The sequence below is a fragment of the Chlorocebus sabaeus genome, chromosome 8 (assembly GCF_047675955.1).
Source record: "Chlorocebus sabaeus isolate Y175 chromosome 8, mChlSab1.0.hap1, whole genome shotgun sequence".
NCBI classification, from domain to species: domain Eukaryota; kingdom Metazoa; phylum Chordata; class Mammalia; order Primates; family Cercopithecidae; genus Chlorocebus; species Chlorocebus sabaeus.
Genome location: NC_132911.1, coordinates 23,767,186 through 23,784,540, shown reverse-complemented (window position 1 = coordinate 23,784,540; position 17,355 = coordinate 23,767,186). Strand labels below are relative to the sequence as shown.

General features: G+C 36.0%; 1 long non-coding RNA gene across 1 annotated transcript; it reads right to left on the bottom strand.

Moving 5' to 3' along the window:
- Positions 1-6,573: 6,573 nt before the first annotated feature.
- LOC140712296 (uncharacterized) lies at positions 6,574-17,086 on the bottom strand. The gene is made up of 3 exons (XR_012093824.1): positions 16,988-17,086; positions 7,146-7,199; positions 6,574-6,808 (listed from the first exon to the last, which is right to left on the bottom strand). It is a non-coding gene; the product is annotated as an uncharacterized lncRNA (long non-coding RNA).
- Positions 17,087-17,355: the final 269 nt, after the last annotated feature.

Genomic DNA, 17,355 nt, shown 5'->3' with positions numbered 1-17,355 from the left:
ACCAAATACTACAAGTTCTCACTTATAAGTGGAAGCTACATAATGAGAACTTGTGGACACATAGAGAGGAACAACAGACACTGGAGCCTACTAGAGGGTGGAAGGTGGGAGGAGGGAGAGGATCAGGAAAAATAACTAATGGGTACTAGGCTCAATACCTAGGTAATGAAACAATCTGTACAGCAAATATGCATGACACAAGTTTACCTATATAACAAACCTGCCCATGTACCCCTGAACTTAAAGAAAAAAAAATGTAAAAAGAAAATTTTACCCACTACCTCTTTAATATTGTTTTTCTCATTCTTATTATTCTGTCCTTCCAGAACTCCAATCTGCAACACTACTCAAAGACTCAGAGAAGAGGAGCTCTCGTCTTGGATTTCATGTCTTAGAGGTTTTGCATCTCACAACACACACTTTCCTTCCCTTGCTCCCTCCCTCCCTTTCTTCCTCTCTCTCCCTCCCTTCCTTCCTCTCTCTCTCTCCTATTTAATATATATTGTCATCCCTCTCTCACTCATGTTTAGCAAGTATCGTCACTTGGGATTCAGTACTCAATGTTGGTACAATTTAACTTACAGTCTTAAACTTAGCACCACGTAGGCCCCAATAAATCTTCTTGATTATATTCTTGCAAAAAAAAAAAAAAGCAATTAGTTTGAAATGTTATTAAATTTTGTGGGTTGTGTGACAGCCAGTGTGAAAGATGGATGGTGCTTTGAAATGCAAAGAGGATCTGAGCAATAGAAGACTTGAGGTAGCAGGACACTTACCTAACATGCCAAATCCATCTTTTCTGAAAGGATGAATACAAGAGATTCTTGGGTAACGCAATACATTTCCAAGTAGTGTCTTGAGTCCACTCTCTTGCTTATCTTCTTATTTCAATTCATAGTTCCAAGATACCTAGCAGTTAGCCTAGTTAGCAACAGTTGAACCAAGTGACTGTATTAGTTCATTCTCACAGTGCTATGAATTGAGACTGGGTAACTTATAAAGGAAAGAGGTTCAATTACTCACAGTTCTGCATTGCTGAAGAGGCCTCAGGAAACTTACAAACATGGTGAAAGGCAAAGGAGAAATAAGCACCTTCTTCACAGGGCAGCAGGATGGAGTGAGTGCAAGACAGGAAAATACAAGACACTTACAAAACCACCAGATCTTGCGAGAACTCATTATCACAAGAACAGCATGGAGGAAACTGGCCCCGTGATCCAATTACCTCCACCTGGCCCCACCCTTGACACATGGGAATTATGGAGATTACAATTCAAGGTGAGATTTGGTGGGAAAACAGAGCCAAACCTTATTATTCTGAGCAACATTTTGCAATACCAAGCAATTTCTCACTTGACCAAGTTAAAGGATGCCCAGACAGCTGGTAAACATTATTTCTGAGAGTGCCTGTGAGGGTGTTTCCAAAAGAGATTAACACTTAAGTCAGTAGACTGAGTAAGGAAGCTCCTTTTTCACCAATACAAGTGGGTATCATTCAATCTATTGAGGGCCTTAAAATAACTAAATGGCAGAGAAAGAGTAAATTCTCTCTCACTTCTTATGCCAGGACATTTATCTTCTGCTGCCCTCAGACATCAGAGCTATTGATTTTTGGCTCAACACCTGGGTCTTGGCTCTCCAAGTTCTCAGGTCTTTGGCCTCAGACAGAATTACACCACTGGCTTTTTTAGTTCTCCAGCTTGTAGATTGCATACTGTAGGATGTCTTAACTTCCATAATCATGTGATCCAATTTTCAAAAATCTCCTCTTCTGTATATGTGTAGATATATGTATATATATCCTATTGGTTCTGTTTCTCTAGAGAACCTTGACTAATATATTATTCTGAAGTTTGTATTCATGTATGTCTGGATATAACAATTGTTTTTATTAGTGTAGGATTCTAGATATCACATTAAGAGATGGTGAAACTATGTGAGAGCAATGCATTTGATTTAATTAAAATGTTTAACATTTTTCTGCAACAATAATATAGGCATCCTTATTAAAAAGTCTAAACGTAATATAAAGTTCTTAGATTATTCCCAAATCTATTAATTATTGAAAATGAAATAATTTTAATTATATTATAGAAGAACTACAATAAAGGAGAGCTGTCTGACATTACTGTCGATGGAACAAAATTATATAATAATATTTTTATGAATATAACTAATGATTTTTTGAAAAAAGAAATAATTTTATAAATGTGTTATATAATTCATAAATTGTGTATATTCTTGTATATTATATATTCAAACATCTTAATCCAAACATGCACATTTGTAATTTAGCTAACTGTGCTATTCTTTTGGTCATATGAAAGTCTTATATTGTTATAAAGGTATGTCTGTCAAGGAAGAAAGATATAAATCATTCAATAATTTGTTAGCTTGATTGAAACATTTTAAATATTTAGACATACATTATATAGACCTGCATTTTTACTATTACTGAGGCCCCGCAAATATCTTCTAGACAGGATAATAATTTGACATTCTTCCAGATCAGTGTTTTAAACTTCTTTAGTTGATGCAAGGAAAAGTTACTTGCTGAAAATACGATCTCCTTCATGACTCTTAACAGCTTTCATACTTTCCATGTCTCTCCTTTTACTTAATTCCAAAAACCATTTTTATATCTAGAAGTTCTGTTTGATTTCTTTTAACATGCTGCCAAGTGTTTTTATGTTATCTTTTGATTTTGAGTCCTTTATGAAAAAATGTGTTTAATAGTTTTAAACATTCTTATTTAATAGCTCTGTTATGTGACATTCTTGAAATCCTAAACTTTTCATCTCTCATTCATGATATTTTGTTTTATGGTGTCTTTGGCCATTTTTAGGTCATGGGTCATTATTCTAAGGGATTTATCAATGAAGACTTTAAGAAATTTAGGCTAACGTTGTATGCTGCTAGAATGGTTTTTGATTCTGCTATGTATCATATTACCTACCCCAAACCTCTTTTTGTCTTACCTTCTTGGCCTTAGAATACCTAATACAAAGTAGTCTTCAAATGCAAATAAAGACAAGTTTATGATTAGGAATTCATAAGGAAAATGTTATTTTTCTATTCTATAAGTGAGAAAAGATGTCATAATGCTGATATGTGTGCCTTTGCTAAGCCACGGTGTGTCTGAGGATGTGAGGAGGTAGCACACTTTGAGGATCAGAGTGTGATATGGTTGCAAGTACATTTCTTTACTCCACGTGGATTCCAATGCTCAGCTCTTGATCCCGTGTAGGGCAGAAATTCAGTTTACGCATCAATTTCCCTAATTTATTTTTCTTCTTCCTTCTCTTCTTCTTTCTTCCTTTGTTATTTTCTTTCTGCTTTCCTCCTTCTCCGCCTTTCCCTTCTTTTCCGTCCTTGACTAGGTAATAAATGCATGTGATGCAGATTTTAAAGTACAAGAGAGCATACTATGAAAAATAAGTCACTGTCTATCCCTGAAGCCCCACTAGAGGCCACCCTCATTGTCAATTTCTTATGTATTCTTCCAGAAATATTCTAGGCACACTCATGTGGGTTTCTTCCCATACATATGTAGCCATGCAATACGTCATCTTGTGTACCATTTTCTTTACTTTTTTTGGAGGTCATTCTCTCTGCATATATAAAGAATTATCAATATTCTTAGTGTGGCTTACTATTCCAAGACATGTACATACTGTCAGCTATTCATTATTTGCTAATTTAAAATGTGTTCAATCTTTTTCTTTTACAAATAAAATACACTGCAATAAGAACCTTGTATATAACCACTTTTATTCCATATGAGAGTATAAGCTAATTCTTAGAAGTGGAATTATGGTTGAAAGTATACATGCATGTTATATATGTAGATATATATTTTTTTCTCTATATAGATTTTACTGATTTAAAAGTTTATCACAAATGCAAGAATGTGTGTATTTTCTTGCTCTCATAAGCACAGTGTGCGCATAAATTTTGACCTCTGCCAACAGGAAAAAATAATATTTCATTGGAATTTTAATTTTCTTTTATCATAAATGAGACTGAGTTTTAATAATGTTAGAAGTCATCTGTATATCCTTTTCCATAAGCTTTGTGTTCATATACTTTGACTATTTTTGCAATGGTTATTGGACTTCTGTTGAATTGTAGCAGATAAGCCTCCCTCCATGTGAGCAGGTAAGGTTCTCACATCCTATTCAGATCCATCCTCAAGCCTATGCTACAGCAACTGATCCAACCAGCAAGTCTGTTTATGCTACTTATCCATTATTTAAATCTAGTAAGTCCCAACAACAAAGAAAAAAACTCAGATACCATAAAATGGCAGGTAAATCCTTCCATCATCTGTCCCCTATCTATCTCTTAGTTCTCTGTTTTAGTCATTAACCATTCCTCATTTTACACTTCTGCAACATGGAATTGCTTGAGGATCACTTTTATACCATGTCACTCCCTCTATACTCTGTCCTATTCCTAAAATACACTCCCCCAAGTCCTCCTTTCAGTCAGTAACCTCTTATCCCTCTATTCTTCAGCCTTTTCTGAGTTAATAACTTCGACTCATGCTCTATGTAGTGGTTAAACTATCCCCTTTATAGAAAGCATACTCTGACCTCAGAAGGCAGTAGGTGTCCCTCTTCTGTACTCTCAAATCATCTGTTGTGACTATTAAAATTTTCTGATTCTGTGACATTCTCTCCACAGGGCTGATAACTTACTTCCAAGGACTCTATTCTATTGATCTTTCAATTTCTGGAGTGTAACATAGTATTTAACACACAACAGGTACTTGGTAGGATTTATTAAATAGGCGAACATATCCATCAAAGAAAGTTGGATAACCCACCCCAGTGACAGAGAATTAGAAAACATGTGGGAGGAATAAATGAATGCAAAAGTGTGACATGTCTCCACCTTTCACCAAATATGCTACTGTGAAGATGTATCTGGTTTGAGTGTGGTTATACTAAGAAATGTGGAGACTGTGGCTGAAAAGGGGAATAGACATATGTTAGTCTGTGTGTTTGTGTGTATGTTTCCAGGAGGACTCGAAGATGATAGAGCATATGTATAAGATAAACGTGTATACTTTAAAAAATAATACAAATTAATTGTTTCAGGGTGTGATAAAATATTTATTCCAGAAACTGGGAAAATTCATGCCTTTCCAGAAATGAGGAATATTCTCATGCAACCTGAATCGGTCTAATAGTGTTGATTAGCAATCATTATCATCGCCATAATGTAATTGCTATTTTCAGCAGTATTTTTAAAATTTTTCCATGACTGAGATGACTCAGCTATTTAAAGAAAAATAAAAGTACAAATGGGTGGATGAGTGTGACCTGAATGCCCTCCTCAGATAATTAAAGCTATGACCCTCTCAGCTGTCTCCACTGTTACACACACCCTTTCATAAAAGCTATGCTATGAATAGTCAGCCAGCACAATATTGAATTTATTAGCGAGTCACATCATGTTACTTGAAGGTCTTCCTATGCTCTTTACTTGGGTTGAGGTCCCCAGAAAATTAGAGGAGTTCTGTGAATCTGTATGCTCCCTTGACACCAAACAGTTATCGTCATGTTTACAGCAAGAGAAGGAGATATTGAGTTCAAAATCCTGGGCCTGAACCTTCTCTGTTTAAGTGATCTGATCTTACTGAACACTTGTTGAAAGCAGATAAGAGGAACAAAGAGGGAAAGGGTCCCCAGTCTCATACTAGGGGTTCGCTTTCTTACATCGTGGTCAAAATAGCCTTCTAAATCCTTCCCTGGGAATCCAACCGTTTTAAGTAGAACACTTGTTTATAAGAGGCAGAAATACAATCAAAAATAGACTTAGGGGAAACAAACATGGAAGAGGGAGAGAGGTTTTGTTTGGTCTTGTTTTAAGATAACAGGGAGCTTCCATCCTCAAAGAGTTAAACAGTCAACTTTGGAATCAAAGCAGTTCTGGTCTTCAGGCAAGAAAAAAAACAAAACAAAACAAAAAACAGAGTTCCAATGTTGTCATCACCCTCCCTCGCTGCTTCTCTCATCTCTGTTTCTCTTGGCCTGATAGTTTTATTCTTTCTTATTATAAGACGGTGTCTTCACACAGTGGGAGATGCGACTCTAACAGCAAGGGGTTCACAACCTCATAACCTCACACTAGAGAAACTGGGAGTAGTCCCCATAACTCCAGTTGAAAATATTCTTGGAAAGGAATCAGGTTAGCCAGGACCAGCCTAAGCTACCTGGCCACCATTGGATAAATCACCATGGCTGAGCAGGGAGCTACTATGGTTGCCCCAACTTGAATTGTGTCCACTCCTTTGACTAATTACTAAACTTTGACTAAACAGCTGGAGGTCAAGGGGTTTGGAAGCACTGTCAGAGAACCACAGAGTGAGAGAGAGAGAAAGGGGTACTGTCAACAGTAGACAAAGGGAGGGGTTTAGGCAGAAAAACAAAACAAAAGAAAACTCATGCACCTTAGAAACCAGCAGCATAACACTGATTTTATGGAACATTGTGTTCTGTGTTCCAACAGTTCTCTTGATAAGTGAACTTTGTGAACTTACAGGTTGGGGACCGCCTATGTCTGAATAATTACAGAAGAGGAAAAAAAAGACAATGCTTATGAGAGAAAGTCCATCATGTTAGTCCTCATCTGTTTTTCCCTTGAAGAACAGGCGTGGCTTTCCTTTGGGGTTCTGGTTGTCCCAATTGAAGTTGCTTCCTTAGTTGATAGGGCTACTACCCTTTAGGTCAAAGCTTAAAGTCAGCCTGATTGTCAGCATTTATAAGGGCATTAGTAGCAAATCTCTCCTATCCTGTAAGGACTGAATGAGACTATTCTTTACTTTTAATGGAGTATAAGACATATATATTACTATCTTCTTCACAGCTCAGTGTTTATTATACATACTATGCATATGTAAATTAACATTATGCAACATATATATACTGTATATATTTTAGTCTATTCCAAAATACTTGCCCCAAGGCTCATATTAGAATATTCCCCATGTTGAGATTTTTGTAGTAATTTTTCTTAGACTACATAGACATATTTTGTGAGATAATTACTATACAGAAATACTGTGATGTGCATTGTATTTTTTATATAATCCCCAAATAGTATGCATTAATACCTCTCAAAAGTCATAGAATGTTTACCTTGTCATGTAGCCCTGTCCTTGGGCAAATGAGTAACTCATCAGCTCTGAAGACCTGTAGGAATGCAACAGTGGGAAAAGTTGCTCAGATATTTTTGGCAGAGAACTCTGGAAAGATTTTTTTAAAGTTATTTCATGCAATTACTTTACAAATGTGAAAAAAGAAAACTAAGAAATCTGAACATGGAAATTTTCTCAAAATGCAAAACCCAAAACTCAACAGTCACAACTGAAATATAGTTAATAACAGCTATAGAATTCCATCAACTTTCTAAGGAAAGGCTTATCGAACGAGAGTGTATTTTTTTTTTTTTGTAAAGTGAAAATGTCCCTCCCCTATGCTTTATTTTCATTCTTTTTCCTCCCATCACTGTGGAAGAATGTAAGATTTCATAACAACAGACATTCAGCTTGCTTGTGATTGAGTCACAGTATGCAAATATTTCACTACGCTGGAAAAGAGAATTGGGAAATAGAATCATTTTTCCTCCCTCTGGAATTCTTTATAAACTCCCTGGAGCATCTGAGGTAACAGCATGGCTACCAAAAGCTGTCATGTTCTGTGATTTAGACATAAGCATGCACTTTTAGAGCCATGGAACTAACGAGTTTTATTTGGGAACACTTTATGTACCCAGTGTGAAATAGGTCAGACTCCTTCAAGTAACCTTCAACTTTTACTGGAACTGATCTCAAACTTTTGCAGCTTAGAGGAAACAGGGTACAAACCTTGCCCTGTCTGTATTCAACCTTTTAAAATGCTTCTGTGGGACACGGATGTTATGTTATTTTCTTAGCTGATGGTGAGAAACTCACTGAGATTTACATCTGCTTTGTTGCAAAGCTAAATTTAGCCTCCTTTTGACAGTTTACTTTGGCCCTAAGTCATTTCCGTTAGTCAGATACCTTTCACTGTCCAACTCATCCCATTGGCATGGATAGAGTATTAAATGGAATTAAAGATTTACAATCTCATGTGACTATCATTTTAGTCTAAAGGGAGATGTGACCTCTGAAAACTGAAAATGGACTTAGTCTACAGAGTTGGTGGTAACTCTTGTGGTTTGAGTTTGAATAACTCCAGTGTTTTTACAGATCTCCCCCAACGTTAGCTATACCACTTGAAATTGACAATTTCAGAAAACATGCTGGGATAAGCAATGGCAAGTATCCAAAAGAATGAATGTCTTAAAATTCAGTAATTTTTTGAATGCAGAGAGGCATTGAGTGTAATTACTACACATTAAATAGCTCAGTTTCCATTCCTTACCTGTTGATGTTTTTTTTCTTTTTTTTATATAACTAGCTGGGATTGGACAATAAAAGTAGTATAGTAGAGATTTATAAATACATTAAACTAGGAATTGGAAACTTCTAGTTACAGTCCTGGCGTTAAGCCATATGTTGCCTAGAATAAATTATTTCAATTCTCTGAGATTTCTTTTTCTATCTATATACAACCAGCCTTCCATATCCATGGGTTCCATATCCATGCATTAAACTAACCTTGGATCACAAATATTCAGAAAAAATAAAAAATATAATAAGGATACAAAGAAAAATAATAGAGTATAACAACCATTTACGTGGCATTTACATTATATTAGCCATTATAAGTAGAGATGCTTTGAAGTATATGGGAGGATATGCATAGGTTATATGCAAACACTGCACCATTTTATAGCAGGGGCTTGATCATTTGCAGATTTTTGTGTCTGTGGGGGAATGCTAAAACCAATCCCCAATGATTCCAAGGGACAACTGTATTATTTAATGATAACCACTGTAACAAACAACTACAAAACTTTGAGAGTTAACATAACAAAATATATGTCGTAATGACACAAAGTCCAAAGAGGATTTTCTATATCAGGTGACTCTTGGGTTTCACTCGGGGTGGCATTCTGCCAAAAAGTAATTCAGGAACCATTTCCTTACATATTGTGACTGTCTCATCTTGGCATCCTTCATTTTTGGTTTTCAAACAGGGAGAAAGCATGAAATATTTTGTAGGATGATTTGGGAGTGAGATCTGAAAATGACTTGTACCAATTTTGTTCACATTCCATAGACTAGAACTCTTTAATATCCACAGAATAGATAACTTGCATTCACTCAGAACATTTTGACCAGAAACTTACATTCCCTAGATGTAAAATGTAAAAAATGCAACTTATGGGCAGTTAACAATTTTTCTTGTTGATGATACTAGAAGCTGATAGACTTGAGGATGGGATGAAACAGGTGAGATGAGAACAGGAAAGTTTGGGTACAGTAGAAGATAATCTTTTTTATTTTGAGATTTGATCTTAGACAGTCTTGGCATGGGTAAGAAAGTCAATATGGAACCAAACAGTCAAATCAGAGCAGAGAATTCTCCTATTTACAGACATCTCCAGTATTATTGAAGGACCTGGTCACATTCTCAGTCATGGAAAGGCAATTTTGTGTTATAATAGTGAGAAGACTTCTAGGAAGAAGAATAGGCCCTCAAAGCTCTTCAAAAACTTTTACTTTAGAGTTTGTATGAGGTTTATTTCGTTGTGGTGGTCTTTTTTTCTTTTGTTTCGTTTTTAAGATGAAAAAAAAACATTCTCGTAGATCAAAGAGTCTTATTTTTGTGGGAAGTTTTCCAAAATCCATAAACTATTCATGAAGAGACTTCTCCAAACACAATGATTTCAACAAACATAAGACAAAGCTGTTGGATTTTTGCCCTGTGTTGTCAGGGGACAAAGGCGTATCTCTCAACTAGATAACCCTTTGCTATAGCCTGGCCTCATTATTTGAAGTTGCCTGGTGACTTACATCAGTTTTTATGCCAATCTGAGCCTGGTTTCTAAACTCTAAAGGTGAAGTGAGACATCTTAAAAACATAGCAGTATTCTCACACCAATATACAAAAAAATACACATCTAGGAAATTTAATAATGGCCAGTATTTGTTTACTACCAGGTACTATTCTGTTTATAGGTATTAACACGATGAAACCTCTTTTTGGGAGAAGGTTACTACCTGTTTTGTCACCTTATTTTACAGAGTAAGGAACTAAGGAGCATCAAGGTGAAATGTTTTTCTCAAAGTTACACACCTGAGTAAAAAGAGAAGACAGAATTCAAAATCCCATATTTTGACTTCAGAGTCAAGTTTTCAACTGCAGTACATATTGCCTGGGGTGACATGAAATATCACCTTCAGCCACTTCCAATCAAAAACAAATTTTAATAAGATATTTTTAAAGGGAATAATGCATCCACATTGAAAATTAGAGAGTAAAGATTTACACTCTAATAGTCCACAATCCAAGATAAGTCTTCAAGCATCTCTGACACGAAGAGCTTGCAAGTCATCATTCTCATCTTTTACAACAATAACAAATTGAGCAAAATAAAAATCCACCACCAAATCTGGACAGACAGTGGCAGCTGAGGCCTGCCTACCTGCAGAACATAAGCCACTGGAGCTGCAGTAACACCCAAATAGCTACTTTCCTGGAACATCACTTGGATAGCCTGTAATAAACTCCTGACCAGGGGCTCTCCTGGTGAAACATTGAGAAAGATTCCTGGATCTCTCAAGGAAAAGGGCAAAGTAACATTTGTGAAATATGCTTACAGCATTGTTCTAATAAAGTCCTACTCTACAGGGAAGAGTAAAACTTGAGCATAGCCTTATCCTAACATGAGAAATGATCATTAGTGTCTCTTCATCACCAGTCATTGATGCATCCTTCCAGAGAGGAAGATGGAATAGTCAGTTCTGTGCTTTCTTGAGTTTTAGCCTTAACACTTTCACACTGGACTTGCTGCTTTGACTGGCTACTCTCATGCATGGCAGCTCAGCCTATCTCCTAGCTCAGCTGAGCTCCTGACATCTGGAATAGATTTTTTTTTTTTTTGTAATTTACAACTCAGTAATAAAAATATGAATAATCCAATTAAAAGATGAGCAAAAGAACTGAAATGACATTTCTCTCAAGGAGATATACAAATGGCCAAAAAGCTGATGAAAAAATGCTCAACATCCCTAAACATGAGGGAAATGCAGAAAACCACAATGAGATACCACTTCACATCCATTAAGGGGGCTATCATCCAAAAGGTGAATAACAAGTGTTGGAAAGATGTGGAGAAACTGCAATTACATATTGCTGATGTGAATGTAACGTGGTGCAGCTGTCTTGAAAAACAGTATGGTAACTCCTCATATCATATGATCCAGTAGTTTCACTCCTAGCTATATATGGGAGAGAGAGATTAAATGAAAGGGAAATGAAAATGCACTCATATAAAAGCTTGTACACAAAGGTTCACAGCAGCATAATTCATAATAACCAAAAGGTAGAAACAACTCAAGCGTTTATCAGCTGATAAATGGATAAATATCTTACATTCATACAATGGAATATTATTCAGCAATAAAATGAAGTACTGATACCTGCTATAATATAGATGAACCCTGGAAACATACTAAATGAGAGAGGATAGACCCAAATGACCACATATTATATGATTCCATTTAGACAAAATCACAAATAGGTAAATTTATAGAGACAGAAATGAGATTCTTAGGGACCTACAACTATCAAGGAAATGCAGAGATTAGTGGGTGACATCTAAGGCATACAGGGTCTCATTTTAAGATATAGAAAATATTCTAGAATTTATTGTCATGAGGGATGCATAATTGGGAATTTCCCAAAAGCCATTGAATTTTAACCTTTAACTGAGTGAATTGTAAATTTTGTGGATTATACCTTAATAAAGCAGTTGAGAAATACATACACACAGTGAAAGTGTTACTGTATGCAATTTCTAAATAAGAGTGAAATTATTTAGAAACATCCTGATCATATTTCCATACCATTCAAAATTCATCTAATGTATTTTTTATTCTTTTGTACACAGATAAATTTCTAGTTCTAAAGACAGTATTTGCTATATATTGGTTTTCAATGATATTTGATTACTTATAAAGTTGTAAAAGAAGTAAATATGAAATAGGCCAAAATGAATATGGCCAAATTATCATAATACCCCACTTCCAAGCTGTCACATTACTGAGTAGCTAATGTATTGTCTTTCAAATAGCATATTAAGTGTTGAAGAGAATCTTCATTTTTGTCTTGATCTTGAATGTAAACGGACTAATACTGGCTATTTCTTTGAGATAGCAGACGTGTGTGCATGTGTGTGTGTATTTTAGTGGGTAGGAGGAATCCTTGGTGCAAAGAGCTAATTTAATCATAGTCTTCAGTAAACGGAACATTATCGTCATTGATCTGCACAACCCTGTTCTTCTGGTTTCTTGTTTTTGACTCATCCATTGATTTATTTGTGCATTTACTCAATTTCCTCATATCTCACTATGTCTCAACTATTCTAATATGATGTGTAGCCTTTTACTTGTTTTTATAAATATTCATTGCTGTTTTGTAGACATGTAATTTTGAATTTTAAATTTAATTTTTTTAAGGATTGTGTTAAGCTTTCTAGTTTTGTCCTTCATGACTGCTTTAAATATTTTTTTAAAAGATTGTGTTAAGCTTCCTAGTTTTGTCCTTCATCACTGCTTTTAGGGTCAATCCATGTTTCTGTGTGTATATCTAGTGTGTTATTAACTCAGACTCATCCTCCATGGAGTTTACCTATAACACACTACCTAATTGCTTCCCCAGTGATGGACATTCTACATTTCTGCTACCCACTAACACAAATGCTGCTGCAATGAGTAATCAGAGGGCACGTTTTTTAGTCTCTCTAGGATCATATGCCTTGGAGAAGGATCCCTGGGGTCATGGGGAATAGATGGATTTAACTAGAGTAAACATTGCTGGGTGGTTATGCAAAATAAGCTGTACCAACCTTCCATGAACAGGGCATAATATATCCACAGCCACACTTCCCAATACCAACTGTCTAATTTATCACCCTCTGATAGACATAAAGTGATAATTATGAATGTTTCTATTTTTATTTTTAATACAGTTGAGCATCTCTTTGAGATTTTCTATTCTGCGAATTTCCTATTCAAACCTCTCACCCATTTTCTATTAGGGTTCATGTCTTTTTCTTGTTATTTGCAAGTGTTTAACTTTTATATATTAATCCCTTGTCAATTTTAGACATTGCAAACACCTCTCAGTCTAAATTTTCCAGAATGTTCTATATTTAAGATAAATCTTTAATTTTTATGTAATTTTGCATTTATGCTTTCTGCAATTGAGATTTTTAAAAATAATTAACACTTGAGATTTCATAAAGTTGAAGAATACTGAGTACCTAATGTGTGCTTTTTTCTTCAAATAGCATCTTAATTAAGTGTTGAAGAGAATATTTTAGTTTATGTCCTGATCCTGAACGTCAAGGAGTTGCTCATCAATTCTACACAGAAATACATTGTGATTATCTTCTAATAACTTTATGGTTTACCATTAAAATTTGACTTTTAGGCCATCTGCATCTAATATTATATATAGTTTTGATGAGGATTTATCTTCCAGTTCTATTCCTTTGCCACTGTAAGGAATAAGCCAGGTATGTGATTACGTATCTGGGAAAAGATACATATTCAGGCAGAGGAATAGCAAGTATAAAATCACTACGTGGAAACAGGCTTGGCATCTTCCAGGATCAGGAAGAATTCCACTGTGGTAGGAGAACACAGAGCTAGGGAAGGAGCTGTCATAAGTGAAGAAGTAGGCAGGAGCCATTCAGCAGAGTCCTTGAAGCCATGGGAAAATGATGGATTTCATTCTAAGTGTAATTGCAATCCATTGGAGGGTTAAAAGTAGAGTCACATAATTTGAGTTACGTTTTAAAGTAGATTTCCATGGGGCTTCCAATGATGGATGAGATTAAAAGCATTCTACTTCTTTTCTCCTGATAATCATAACTTAACACTTCAAACAGAATACAGAAACAACTATTAGAAGACTCTAAATAAATGAGTATTTGTAAAACCAGATTCATTAGAGGACTCCCCTGAGGTTATATTTTATTTTCCTTATTTTTTCTGTTTACTGACCTGATTTGCAGACTATTGGGACTGATCCTAAACCCATTTGGTCCTGGGCATTACTGGTTCTGATGAGTGAATAATACCTGCTGTCTAAAAATAAGCAGCCCCAAATCTTTTGTGTTTTATAAGAAACTGCTTTGGTGACTCCTACCTTTTCCAACAAAACATCATGTCCAGTATGTATATACATATCTAGTTTGGATATTTCAAAAGAAATGTCACCACTCAATATGTACTCACTTGAGGCTTTTATTTAAAGGATACATGGTAGCATGAGAAAGAGAATGCAAGCAGGTATTAGAAGTCCCCAGAAATATCCCATAGCTTGAACTCCCCTGGGCTCCATCTGCATACTAGGACTGGGCAGTGTCCTAGTGTGTCCATGATTTGAACTGTCATCTGTGTAAAAAATCTTGGCTCCCGGAGAGCACTCCAAAAATATCTCAGTAGCTCTTTTAGTCAAACCACTTAGTCCTGTTGCCTAACCATAAGTTAAGAAGGTAAACTTGCAATATGCCAAGGATGTTTCAGTCCCTAAACAGTACATCATAAATGCCACTGACCTTATCTTAAGAGTAAAAATCATCCAGTGTCTAAATATCCCCAAACAGTTAAAAACAGAACATTTCCAGTACAGTTGTAAATCAGCTCTATTCCAACAGCCTTCTAACTCTTGGTCAAAGCATTGCAAGTACAAATTGCTGATGGGTGTTCCTGTCCTTGTATCTTTCATACTATTTACAGGGGGGGAAAAAAAAAAAAAAAAAAGAACAACTGCTAGAATACTATTTATTTGTATCAACAAACAAGTGGGGTATAACTGTAAAGAAAGCTTTCAGTTTGCCAAAGATTCTAGAAGATTCCAGGGCCAACTTCTTCGTAATCATGCACAAGTTTGACAACAATTTGACATCCTTCTGCCACTGAAATGTAAACTTTATAAAGGGTATCAATGGATTGATCCAATGGAACGATTAATTCTTTGTTAACTAAATCTAGTTCCTCCTTTACCCAATCAGCTTCTATTGGAAGAAAATCTTGTAGAGGTTTTAATTCAATCTGACAATATATTTGGTCATCAATATCAGTGTTATAGGTTTAGTAAAAATCCATTAAATTAACCTTATAATTACACCAGCATTACACCAATTATCAGTTAAATTACGAATTAGATTAAGATCACTACAAAACAAACCAGTTAAAATTATTTTCACATTTCCCTGGCTTTCCCAGAAAAAAGTGACTTTGTCCATATACCTAATGTTGTCGTGGATTGAAGTATAAACCAAGAGGCAAGTTGCAGTTAGTTCTGGATTCCAAGTCCCTTATGGGCATAGTTATATGGTCTGTTTCATACTACAGAGTTTTACGGATACAGGTTCCCAAGGTGTTTATTTTTAAGAAATGTCTGTCTTTCCCCCACTGGTAAAATCTTGAAGTTTAATTAGTTTTAACTGACTTCACCAATGGGTACATCTGTTTTTATTTATGCACGGGACTTCGACAGTTAAGAAGCATGCATGTAGACTGTATTCTCCGTTTAGAAATTTCCATGCACTCAGGAGACCATAAGTCTCTTGTAACTCATCCCTGGATCCCAGAACATTACCCTTAAGCTAACTGCTTCCGTCTGGAGGAGCATACTTCACAGCTCCTCTTTGGTTACTGTGCACGCCCTTTTCTACCTTTGTTCCCTAGGGTGCTGCCTAACTATCTATTGAGTCTGTTTACGTACTTCTCCAAGGCTGTGTTATCTGCCCAGGCTTCTTGATACCTTTTCCCTTTCTCTTGAAATAACATCCAAACTAATAGGCTAATATGGGCCAATAAGTTGTTTCTTCAGTATATTTTCTATATATAGTAAAAGTAAGTTTGGCTTGTCCTAGCAATCCTAGGACTATACCAATTTCATCCAGGGCTCTTTTACAGTGTTTTGGACAATGTTGGTTTACTGATTGCATATACTGTTGCCACAGAGTCTTATAGAGTACATACAAGTTGAGTACATATTTAGGACACAAAAATGGTGAATTCCTCAGGATAATGTCATTTAATCAGTAGTCATCCCCCAAAACACTTTAGTTTGACTGTGCCAGAGTTTGCTATGTACTCCCTTAGCAGACCCTGGGGCTATCAGCAGGAGGTATGGGCCCACCAAGTCACCCCTAAACAGACATTGAAATCTGTTCGAAAAGTATTCTTTACATTGATGATTTCCCTCCATCCACATAAGCATGGATTATGTGCATTAGGCCACATAATACTATGACAAATTGAACATACAACAAATTTGTTCATCATGTTTAGGCATCTTCGTCAACAGGCCATCATTTAGTTTAACTGCTACACAGTGAACTATGGCCCTTTCCTGCATGGTATGTCCCAAAAGTTGTCTTTCACAGGGTGTTGATAATGTCATTGGGATGCTTCATATACATGAACACACGCTAATGCTTCTTTAATTCCCTGAAGCCCATCCTGGACCTTCAGATTCACGCAAAGGAGGAGTTTTCTGCGGGCTTACACATTCACTCTCATGGGCATTTGTCAATATATCTAAAAGTAAATATCATTTTCTGTTCTAGCTTTTCCTTGTTAGCATTATCCATTTATTGGCTTCCTTTAGATTAGCAAGCACTTCTCCTTCTTTGATTGAGTTTCACCCACATCCTCCTCCTACCCCTGAAGTAAAGACATAAGGATCAGCAGAGGACTTACCTATAGAGGGGTAGGCAATATGAGTCCTGCCAATGCGTTCCCCTTTATTCATTTCATTCCAATAGACTAGGGTTGGATAAGTACATGCTTGTAACACTGGCTCACCTGCTAGGTAGGAAAGCAGAAACCGATCCAGTTCAGACGAGTCAGGAGAAACACAACTTGTCATTCGTTGAGGGAATTGTACAGTGACATTGAGGGACATGGTCATGGTGTCGTGTTAGCAATTGATCCTTATTCTGGAACTCTTGAATGCATTTCAACTCCTGCATTACAAGATCAGGCAGAGAAGAAGAAAATAAACTAGAAGTAAAGAAAAAGTTTATGTAACTTCCTATGCCCCATTCCCTCTTCCCTATCTTCCCCACAATATCTCAACAATCGATTCAAAGGCAAACCCTCTTTACTTCCACACATTTTAGCACATATGTATTCAGTCATGGTAAGCATCACTTCAATTCTTAGCACCTCCA